Here is a 9,307-nt window from a genome sequence, read left to right on the forward strand (position 1 = left end):
GATGTTTTTGTGGCTGTCAGCAAGACATCAGGATGGTGTGTTGCTTCCCTAGTGCCAGGATCAAGGATTTCTGGGATTGGGTGCAGAAGAATCTGAAAGGAGTGAATACCCAGCAGGAGGTCATTGTGCACATTGATACCAATGATATAGAATCATAGAGTCATACAACACAGAAACAGACCCTTCAATCCAACCAGTCCATGCCCAACATAATCCCAAACTAAACTAGTCCCATCTGTCTGCTCCTGACCCAAATCATTCCTATTCATTTACTTATCCAAATGTCCTTTTAGATGTTGTAATTGTATCCACATCCACCACTTCCTTATGAAGTTCATTCCACACGCCAACTACCCACTGTGTAAAAAATTTGACCCTCGTCTTTTTTAAATCTCTCTCCTCTCACCTTAAAAATGTGCCCTCTAGTCTTGAAACCACACCCCCCCCGCCCCGTCCCAGCCTATGGAGAAGACAACTAACATTGTCTATACTCCTCATTATTTTATAAACTTCTATAAGGTCACCTCTCAACTTTCTACGCTCCTGTGAAAAAGGAGCCCTTCTTTATAATTCAAGCCTTCCATACCTGGCAACATTCTGGTAAATCTCTTCTGAACTCCCTCCAGCTTAATAATATCCTTCCTGTAACTGGGCAACCAGAACTGGACACCGTATTCCAGAAGAGGCCTCACCAATAGCCTGTTCAACTTCAACATGACACACCAACTCTACACCCTAAGGACTGAACAATGAAGGTAAGTGTACTGAACACCTTTTTAACCACCCTGTGTATATATGACACACACTTCTAAGAATTCTGCACTTTCACCCCTCAGTTCTTCTGTTCTAAAACACTGCCCAAAGCTCTACCATTAATTGTTAAAGCCCTAAGGGTACAGAAAAGATTTACAAGGATGTTGCCAGGATTGAAGGGTTTGAACTATAGGGAAAAGTTTTTTCCTAGGATGGGGGGAGTCCAAAACTGAAGGGCTTAGATTTAAAGTGAGGGAGGAAAGATTTAAAAAGGACCCGAGAGGTACCTTTTTTCGTGCAGAGGATGGTGCATGTATGGATCAAGCTGTCAGAGGAAGTGATGGAGATTGATACAATTACAGCATTTTAAAAGGTTTCTAGATAGGTTTATGAACAGGGAGGGTTTAGAGGAAGAGGGGCCAAACGCTGGCAAATGGTACGTGGTCAGGTTAGGATATCTGGTCAGCGCAGAAGAGTTGGACTTGCAGGGTCTGTTTCCATGCTGTATGATTCTAAAATAGTTAATGTTTAAATGTAAGTGACCCTTCTTGTTGTTACTTTGCATTTGACAAATACTGAACATTTCTAAAAATACAGTACAGAAATAAAACAAATACATGGTCAGGAAGCATGTGTACAGAGAATAAGATTGGTTTAACATTCAGAACTGATCACTCTATCTGATAACATTGTTGATGAGTTGCTTCTATAGTCTATGCTGAAAACTGCCCTCTTGTGGAAAATGAATATATTGCCATTCCATCTTTCTTTGTTCTATCGATCTTTGTTCCCAACTTATGTGGACTTATATCAAATTACTTTCGAAGACAATCCAGTTGCCGTCTTACAGAGCAATCCAAGATTTACATGAACACTCATAAAATAATCATGAGTGAACTATGCATACCTTTACCAATGGTTTTGATTAGAATATCAAATATTACAAGTACTTCTGTCATATTTAAATATCTTTATACGTTACTAGCTTGTAACAAATACTCATTGCTCTCCTCTGCCTTTCAGACTGACATGCTATGGTAGTATTAATTTTCTCATCTCTCTGCTACTGTAATATATTTCTCAGTAGTCTGTTTCCAATGAGGCAAATATTCTAAGTCCACTTTATTTTCAGGGGAGACGGCAATGTAGTGGTAAAGTCATTGGCCTCGCAACCCAGAAACTCAGGCTAATCTCACCTTCACAGCTGGAGGAATTTAAATTTAATTGGAAGTCAATTTCAGAGGCACCATCACTGAGGCAATCACAATTGCAATAAAATGACAACTGATTCACTAATGTGTTTAAGGAAAATCTGTTGTCCTTGTTTGGCCTAGCTACATATTGCTTAACATCCACTGTAAAGTGGCTGCCTCTTAATGCCTTCTAAAATGGCTGGTAATCCATTCAGTTCAACCATAATTACAGATGGGCTGTAAATGCTGCCTATCCATGAAAGAATGAAAGGACGCAAATTCGTGAAGCGTTCCATATTTTTAGCCTTTGACAGGATATCGCATACATATATGAGGGATGTCCTCTCCAAAATGGGCTTTGGGGAGGGAATCGGAAATTGGATCAGACTGCTCTACACCAACATTGTCAGTGCAGTCTCAATCAATGGGTGGGAATCAGATAGCTTCCCTGTAAGATCTGGAGTCAGGCAGGGATGCCCCCTCTCACCCGCCTTGTTTGTGTGTTGCATAGAGCCATTTGCCGAATCCATCAGGAAGGATGTGAGCCTGAGAGGGGTGACTATTCCTGTCAGCGGGGGCCTGCAGGTTAAGGCCTCCCTGTACATGGATGACGTCGCTGTTTTCTGCTCGGATCCGCTGTCCGTGCACAGACTTGTGTGCATCTGCGACCAGTTCGAACGGGCCTCGGGGGCCAAGGTAAACCGAGGCAAGAGCGAGGCCATGCTCTTCGGGAACTGGGCCGACCAATCCTCTATCCCCTTCACCGTCAGGACTGACCACCTGAAGGTGCTGGGTATTTGGTTCGGGGGGGCTGGGGCGTGCACCAAGACCTGGGAGGAGCGGATCAGGAAGATGAGACAGAAACTAGGCAGATGGGGGCAACGGTCGCTCTCCATCGCGGGAAAAAACCTGGTCATCAGGTGTGAGGTACTCTCAGTATTGCTATATGTGGCACAGGTCTGGCCTATCCCCAGGACCTGTGCCGCCGCAGTCACCCGGGCCATCTTCCAATTCATTTGGAGATCAAAGATGGACCGGGTCCGAAGAGACTCTATGTACAAAGACCGGTGCAATGGGGGAAAAAACACGCCCAATGCCACCCTCACCCTGATGGCCACCTTTGTGTGTGGCTGCATCAAGCTGTGCGTGGATCCCCGGTACGCAAACACCAAGTGTCACTACGTACTGAGGTTCTACCTGTCCCTGGTGTTGCGAAGGATGGGCCTGGCCTCGCTGCCGCGGAACGCTCCGAGTAGTTGGACCGTTCCGTATCACCTGTCCTTCGTGGAGAAATTTATGAGGAAAAACACCTTTGACCACAAGTCCATCAGGAAGTGGTCAGCACGTAGCGTCCTTGAGACCCTTCGGGAAAAGGAGAGGGCGGATCCTGTCGAGCGGTTCCCTGAGCAGACTGTCAAAGCAATTTGGCAGAATGCCTCATTGCCAGAACTTTCCAACAAGCACCAAGACGTGGCTTGGCTGGTGGTGAGAAGGGCTCTGCCTGTGAGATCCTTTATGCACGCCCGGACTCTTTGCCGCACCGCACGCTGCCCTCGAAGTGGCTGCGGGGGGGACGAGACTGTCACACACCTCCTTCTGGAATATGCCTATGCAGAGGAAGTCTGGAGAGGAATGCAGTGGTGCTTGTCGAGGTTCGTCCCGAGCAGCGCCATGACGCGGGACTCTGTGCTCTACGGCCTGTTCCCCGGGACTCACACCGAGACGAACATTAACTGCGCCTGGAGGATCATCAACTCGGTGAAGGACACTCTCTGGGCGGTCCGAAACCTGTTGATCTTCCAGCTGAAGGAGTTGACCCCGACCGAGTGTTGCAGACTGGCACATTCCAAGGTCCAAGACTACGTGTTGAGGGACGCGCTGAAGCTTGGGGCAGCTGCCGCCAAGGCGCGGTGGGGAAAGACCACCGTGTAAGATCGGCCTGCCTAAAGAAGAACAGGGGGCCCATGCGGACGTTTTTTTGGGCTCTGCTGATGCCTCAGCCAAATATATGTATATGTACAAGATTGAAAAATGCACAGGATTGTAAATGACAAGGATAAATTCGAATCTGTGTTTGTAAATGTGGACATATGTATGGCATGATCAAATGTACAGACCATCAAATCATTTTATGAATAAAGTATATTTTTGAAATTTTAAAAAAATCCATGAAAGAATGAAGGATTTTCTTAAATGGAACTCCTTGTTCAATTGTAATTTTGCTAACCAAAGGTGAACCAATTTCACTAATACTTTTAATTCCCTAAACCAGTGTTTATTATTAAAGGCAAAGTCACCACAGTGTTACGAGACCACAGGGCTGCTCTCTCATTAGATGACTGGGGATAGCTTAACCTGAGGGTCACTAAGGTGAGTGGAAAGGTTGAGAAGGAGAGTCCTTCATAGTAACCTCAATTTGTGCAGGAATTGAGTCCCATGCACGTCATAATCTGCATCCCAAACTCCTGTTGTTCAGCCAACTGAGCTAACCAATCCTAGTATTACAAGTAATTGAGTCGAAGAACCTGGCATTATACTAAATTAAGAGTTCCAATTTTTCAGCCCATGGTTCTGCCCGTTAGCATTATAAAATAATTCTTTATTTTACAGACTGCATTTACATTTACATCATGGCTCATCCAAAGAATTAAATTGGCACAGTTTATTACTCACACAAAGAAAATTGTTCAATTCCCCCAGAGGGCAGGTAGGGGCAAAATGAGGTTCAGCTGAATATTTGCATAGATTTAGAGGATTTCTTTCCACCATGCAGCTCAAATGAGTACAGCAATATCTTAGGTACAAAAGTACCTAGGTACAGATACGTAAAATCAAATTCTTAGGAAACAGAAGGAATTAGAAAAGTCAAGAAATAAATATTCCTGCATTATAGGTTGTATGAATAAATTAGAAAAAATGAAGTTAAGATAAACAGTTAGTAAATGCAGGTGGGATTTCTTCTCTGAATTATTAATCCAATAATATAGGCAGTTATGCTACACAAGGATGAATCATACAGTAGTGAATCATCCAATGTAAATGCACACTGCCTTGAAGAAACCCACTTGAAACTAGCACTACCATCAGACTGTCAAAGTATGGCTTCCAGATTGGGAGAGTACATACAACACTCTTGTATTTCAATGGGATGAACAACACAAGAGTCTAAGAAACAGAAGTAAGAATAGGTCATTCAGACTTTGGACCCTTCTTGGTGTGCAATAAAATCATAGCTGATTTTCTACCTCAATATTACCATCTCGCACAATCCCCATCTCCCTTAATTCTGTTCGTACCCAAAAATCTGTCTGTCTCTTAATAGAGTATATTTTAAAACTGATATTCTTTATTGTTACTTGTGATTATTTCTCTGCTTGAATTAATTTGTAGTTTTTGATAACTTCTTACTTTTGTTAGACCCTCATCATGCAACTATGATGCTTACTCATGTTATTCCAGTCAATTGGTCTGTCTCTAGCACCATCTTATTTTCAATTATTTGTAATTATTTCTCTGCCTTAATTAATTGGTTCATAGGTCATCCCTTCACTTGTTATTACAGCTGTCGACAGTTTACTCTCACCATTTGTATTAATCCCTTGACCCTCTTGATTACCTGCAAAGACTTATTACTCAGCCTGTCAACACTGTACTCACATTATTTGTACTTATCTGTTGATATTCTTAACTACCTGGAATTATCTTGCCATTATCTATCTGCCTATGTGCCTCCCTCCATTTCAACTGATGAAGAAGCAGCGCTCCTAAAGCTTGTGATTTGAAATAAATCTATTGGACTATAACCTGTTGTCTTGTGACTTTTGACTTTGTCCACCCCAGTCCAACACTGGAATTTCCACATCATTCTTTATACCAGTGGAGGCTCAGAGAATCACTGTGAAGAAATTCCTCCCCATTTTAGTCCTAAATTCCCAGCTACTTATTCTGCTAGTATGAAACATAGATTTCCTCATCCCACTTTGGGGAAACATCTTCCCTGTGAAGTTCCTTAAAACTTTGTTACATCTCACTCTTTGAAATTCTAAATAATATAGGCCAACCACTTAACCTCTTCTCATTGGACAAATTCCTCATTTCAGGAATCAGTCTGGTAAACCTTTGTTGCTTCCTCTAAGTGTATTTTCCCTACATATTAATACATGCAACTAATAAAAAGGCAATTAGCTATAAACACACAGTAGTTAATACAAGTCTCAGGAAGCAATTCACAGAAAAGAAATCATCAATAGTTAGGATAGGGTCTCTAAGTAAAGCATTATGTGATCATAGTACAGATTGTTCAATGATATCATACAGGGGTTTACAGAAAGATGAATCACACATATGCCTAATGTGTCTGCCAAGTGCAATTAATAGCACCTCCACGCTTCCAATTTAAAGTAGAATCTCTGTTCTGTGGATTTTGAAGAAAAGTGATCATTCTTATTTAAAACCTTCAACATTTACAGCATTTTGCTCTTTGGTTTCAAAATTATTTTGAAACATTCATATATATCTTGCCTACTTCATTTTTATATTAAGTTTTTAAATGCATGAACAAGACTTTAAAAATCCAGTGACTAGTTTTTGCTTTTCCTCTTAATTTTTGATAACCAGCAGCAGGAACAACAATTCACTAATTAACTTCCAATTCTAATTAGAATGTGTACTTCTGAGCAGTAGCCTAAAAGAGCAGACTGATGTTAACAGCTAAGTGTTATGATTACATACCGGAGCTCAGACTACCTGTGGTCAACATTACTGAACACCACCTAGTACGTATAATTGAAAAAGACAAAAAAAAATTCAGCCAACCTTGATTATTTGTTCCATGGGACATATGCAATTTGCATAATGCAAAACTACCTTGAGCTGCTGGTTGTTTGCCCCCTCAACACTCTGTTCTCTGGCCAAAGGTCAGAGCCTGGCCTCTGATCTCAGGCTTGCTACAGTGCTCCATGAAATCTCAGCGCAAACTGGAAGAACAGCACCTCCATTTCCTGCTAGGGAACCCTATAGCCTTCTGGACTTAATATCTATTTAAACAATGTTAGGGCTTGAACATTTTCTTCCATGTCCTTAACCCAACCCCCACACACCAGGCTTTATCATCACCAGGGCTGCTACCACACACCATCCATTGTCAGCCACTATTGTTCTCGTTAGCAGCTAATTGTTCTCCCAGGCAAACTTTTACACATTCCTTTGTCTGCCCAACTACAGTACTTTCTCTCTCTCTCTCTCTCTCTCTCTCTCTGGGGTCCATCTCCACCTATAGTTTCTCCCTCTCCATTCCCCCCATGCTAACTTCAGCATATACAGTATACCTACTTATACCCTGTTGAAATCAGTTCTGAAGAAAGGACTCTGGATTCAAAATGTTAACCCTGTTCCTCTCTCCACAGATTGTCTCAGACCTGCTGAGTTTTTCCATTAATTTTTGTTTTTGTTTCAGATTTCCAGCATACTTTGACAAGGTTAGTAAAGTTAGATCACATGGGATTCAGAGAGAGCTTGCTAATTGGATACAAAATTGGATTGACAGTAGCAGAGGGTGGCGGTGGAGGGTTGTTTTTCGGACTGGAGGCCTGTGACCAGCAGTGTTCCACATGATCTGTGCTGGATCCACTGCTGTTTGTCATTTTTATATATAGTTTAAATGAGAATATGGGAAACATGGATAGTAAGTTTGCAGATAACACCAAAATTGGTAATAAATAGGTTATCTAAGATTTTAATAGGATCTTGACCAAATTGGGCCAATGGTCTAAGGAATATCAAATGGAGTTTAATGTGAGAGATTATATATATTTTTAAAGACAAACAAGGGCAGAATTTAAACAGTTGATGTTAGGGCCCTGGGGAGTCTTTTCGGTGACCTAGGGGTTCAGGTACATATATCTTTGAAAGGTAAACAGGGTAGTAAAGAAAGTGTTTGGCACACTTGCCTTTATTGTTCAGACCATTGAGTATAACAGTTGGGTTGTCATGTTGAAGTTGTACAGGTGTTTGGTTCTGTTTGCCCTGCTATGGAAGGATAGTATTAAACTGGAGAACGTGCAGAAAAGATTTATGAGGATATTACCAGGGCTGAAGGGTTTGAATTGTAAGAAGAGGCTGGTTAGGCTGGGGCATTTTTCTCTTAAGCATAGGAGGAGGTTGAGAGGTAACATTATGGAGGTTTATAAACTCATGAGAGGCATAGATATATAGCAAAGGTATTTTCTGTAGGGTGTTGAAGTTCAAAATTAGGGGACATATTTTTAAGGTGAGAGGAGAAGGATTTAGAAGGATCCTCGGGGCAAATTTTCCACACATAAGATGATTCGTATGTGGAATGAACTTCGAGGAAGTGGTAGATGCAGGCACAGTTACAACATTTGAAAGACAATTGGATGGCAGCACGAATATAAGGGTTTAAGGGAAATAAGCTAAATGCAGTTTGGGAAACTTGGTCGTCATAAATGAGTTGATCCAAAAGGACTGTGTCCGTGCTGTCTGACTCTATCTGCAGTTCTTTTTCTTGTTAAATGCAATTTCCTGTTTAGGGATTTGGTCAAAATTAATCCAGGATTATATATTCAATAGTCACTATCCTGTGATTATCTCAACAGCAGGTTATTTGTATGCAGAAAAAAAATCAGAACTTGTAGATAAAAAACAGGAAATCTCAACCTTTGTTTCCTTCTATCCAGGAAAATGTAAATCAAAGGTTCTAGACTTGTGATATAACAGTAAACAAAAATCCATTATGTTATAGTATATGATATAATGCCTAGGCACCAACCAATTGTGGATGGGGTATAGTGCCAACACAAACCCTCCTTCCTGTGCTGTTCTGAGGTCTGTTGTGGATTGACCACAAATTGGTCTCAGAAGCAGGATCTTGTCTTGAATAACAGGATGCAGTTTATTACATCTCAGTAAATGATATATCGATTACATTAGAGCTTAGGCACGTTAGCTATTACTAAAGAGGTAGGTAAGACATGTACACAGTGGGAGACTGTCTGCTCAATGCTCCACTCGGTGTTCTATCTCAGTGGGCACAGATTTCAATTTAGCTCACAAATTAACCATTCCATATCCATTATCAGAACGCTTTGGAATTCACTTTTAGTTACCAATGCTAAAATCGAATTTGTCAAAATACATTTTTATAAACTGCGTTGTCCGAGTTGTAGTGATTGAATAGTTTTGGAGTATGAATCGGTTTTAATGAGGAGCAGCAGGATCAAATATCAACGGATATCAAGCAGTCCTACTCATTAGAATTTTAGACACTCTATGAATCTGTAACTGGTTCCTTCCAATTTGCCACCCAGTTTTGAGGCATCAGTACTACACGAATCCTCTGTTTT

This window comes from Chiloscyllium punctatum, chromosome 33 (assembly GCF_047496795.1).
Source record: "Chiloscyllium punctatum isolate Juve2018m chromosome 33, sChiPun1.3, whole genome shotgun sequence".
In the NCBI taxonomy this organism is placed as follows: domain Eukaryota; kingdom Metazoa; phylum Chordata; class Chondrichthyes; order Orectolobiformes; family Hemiscylliidae; genus Chiloscyllium; species Chiloscyllium punctatum.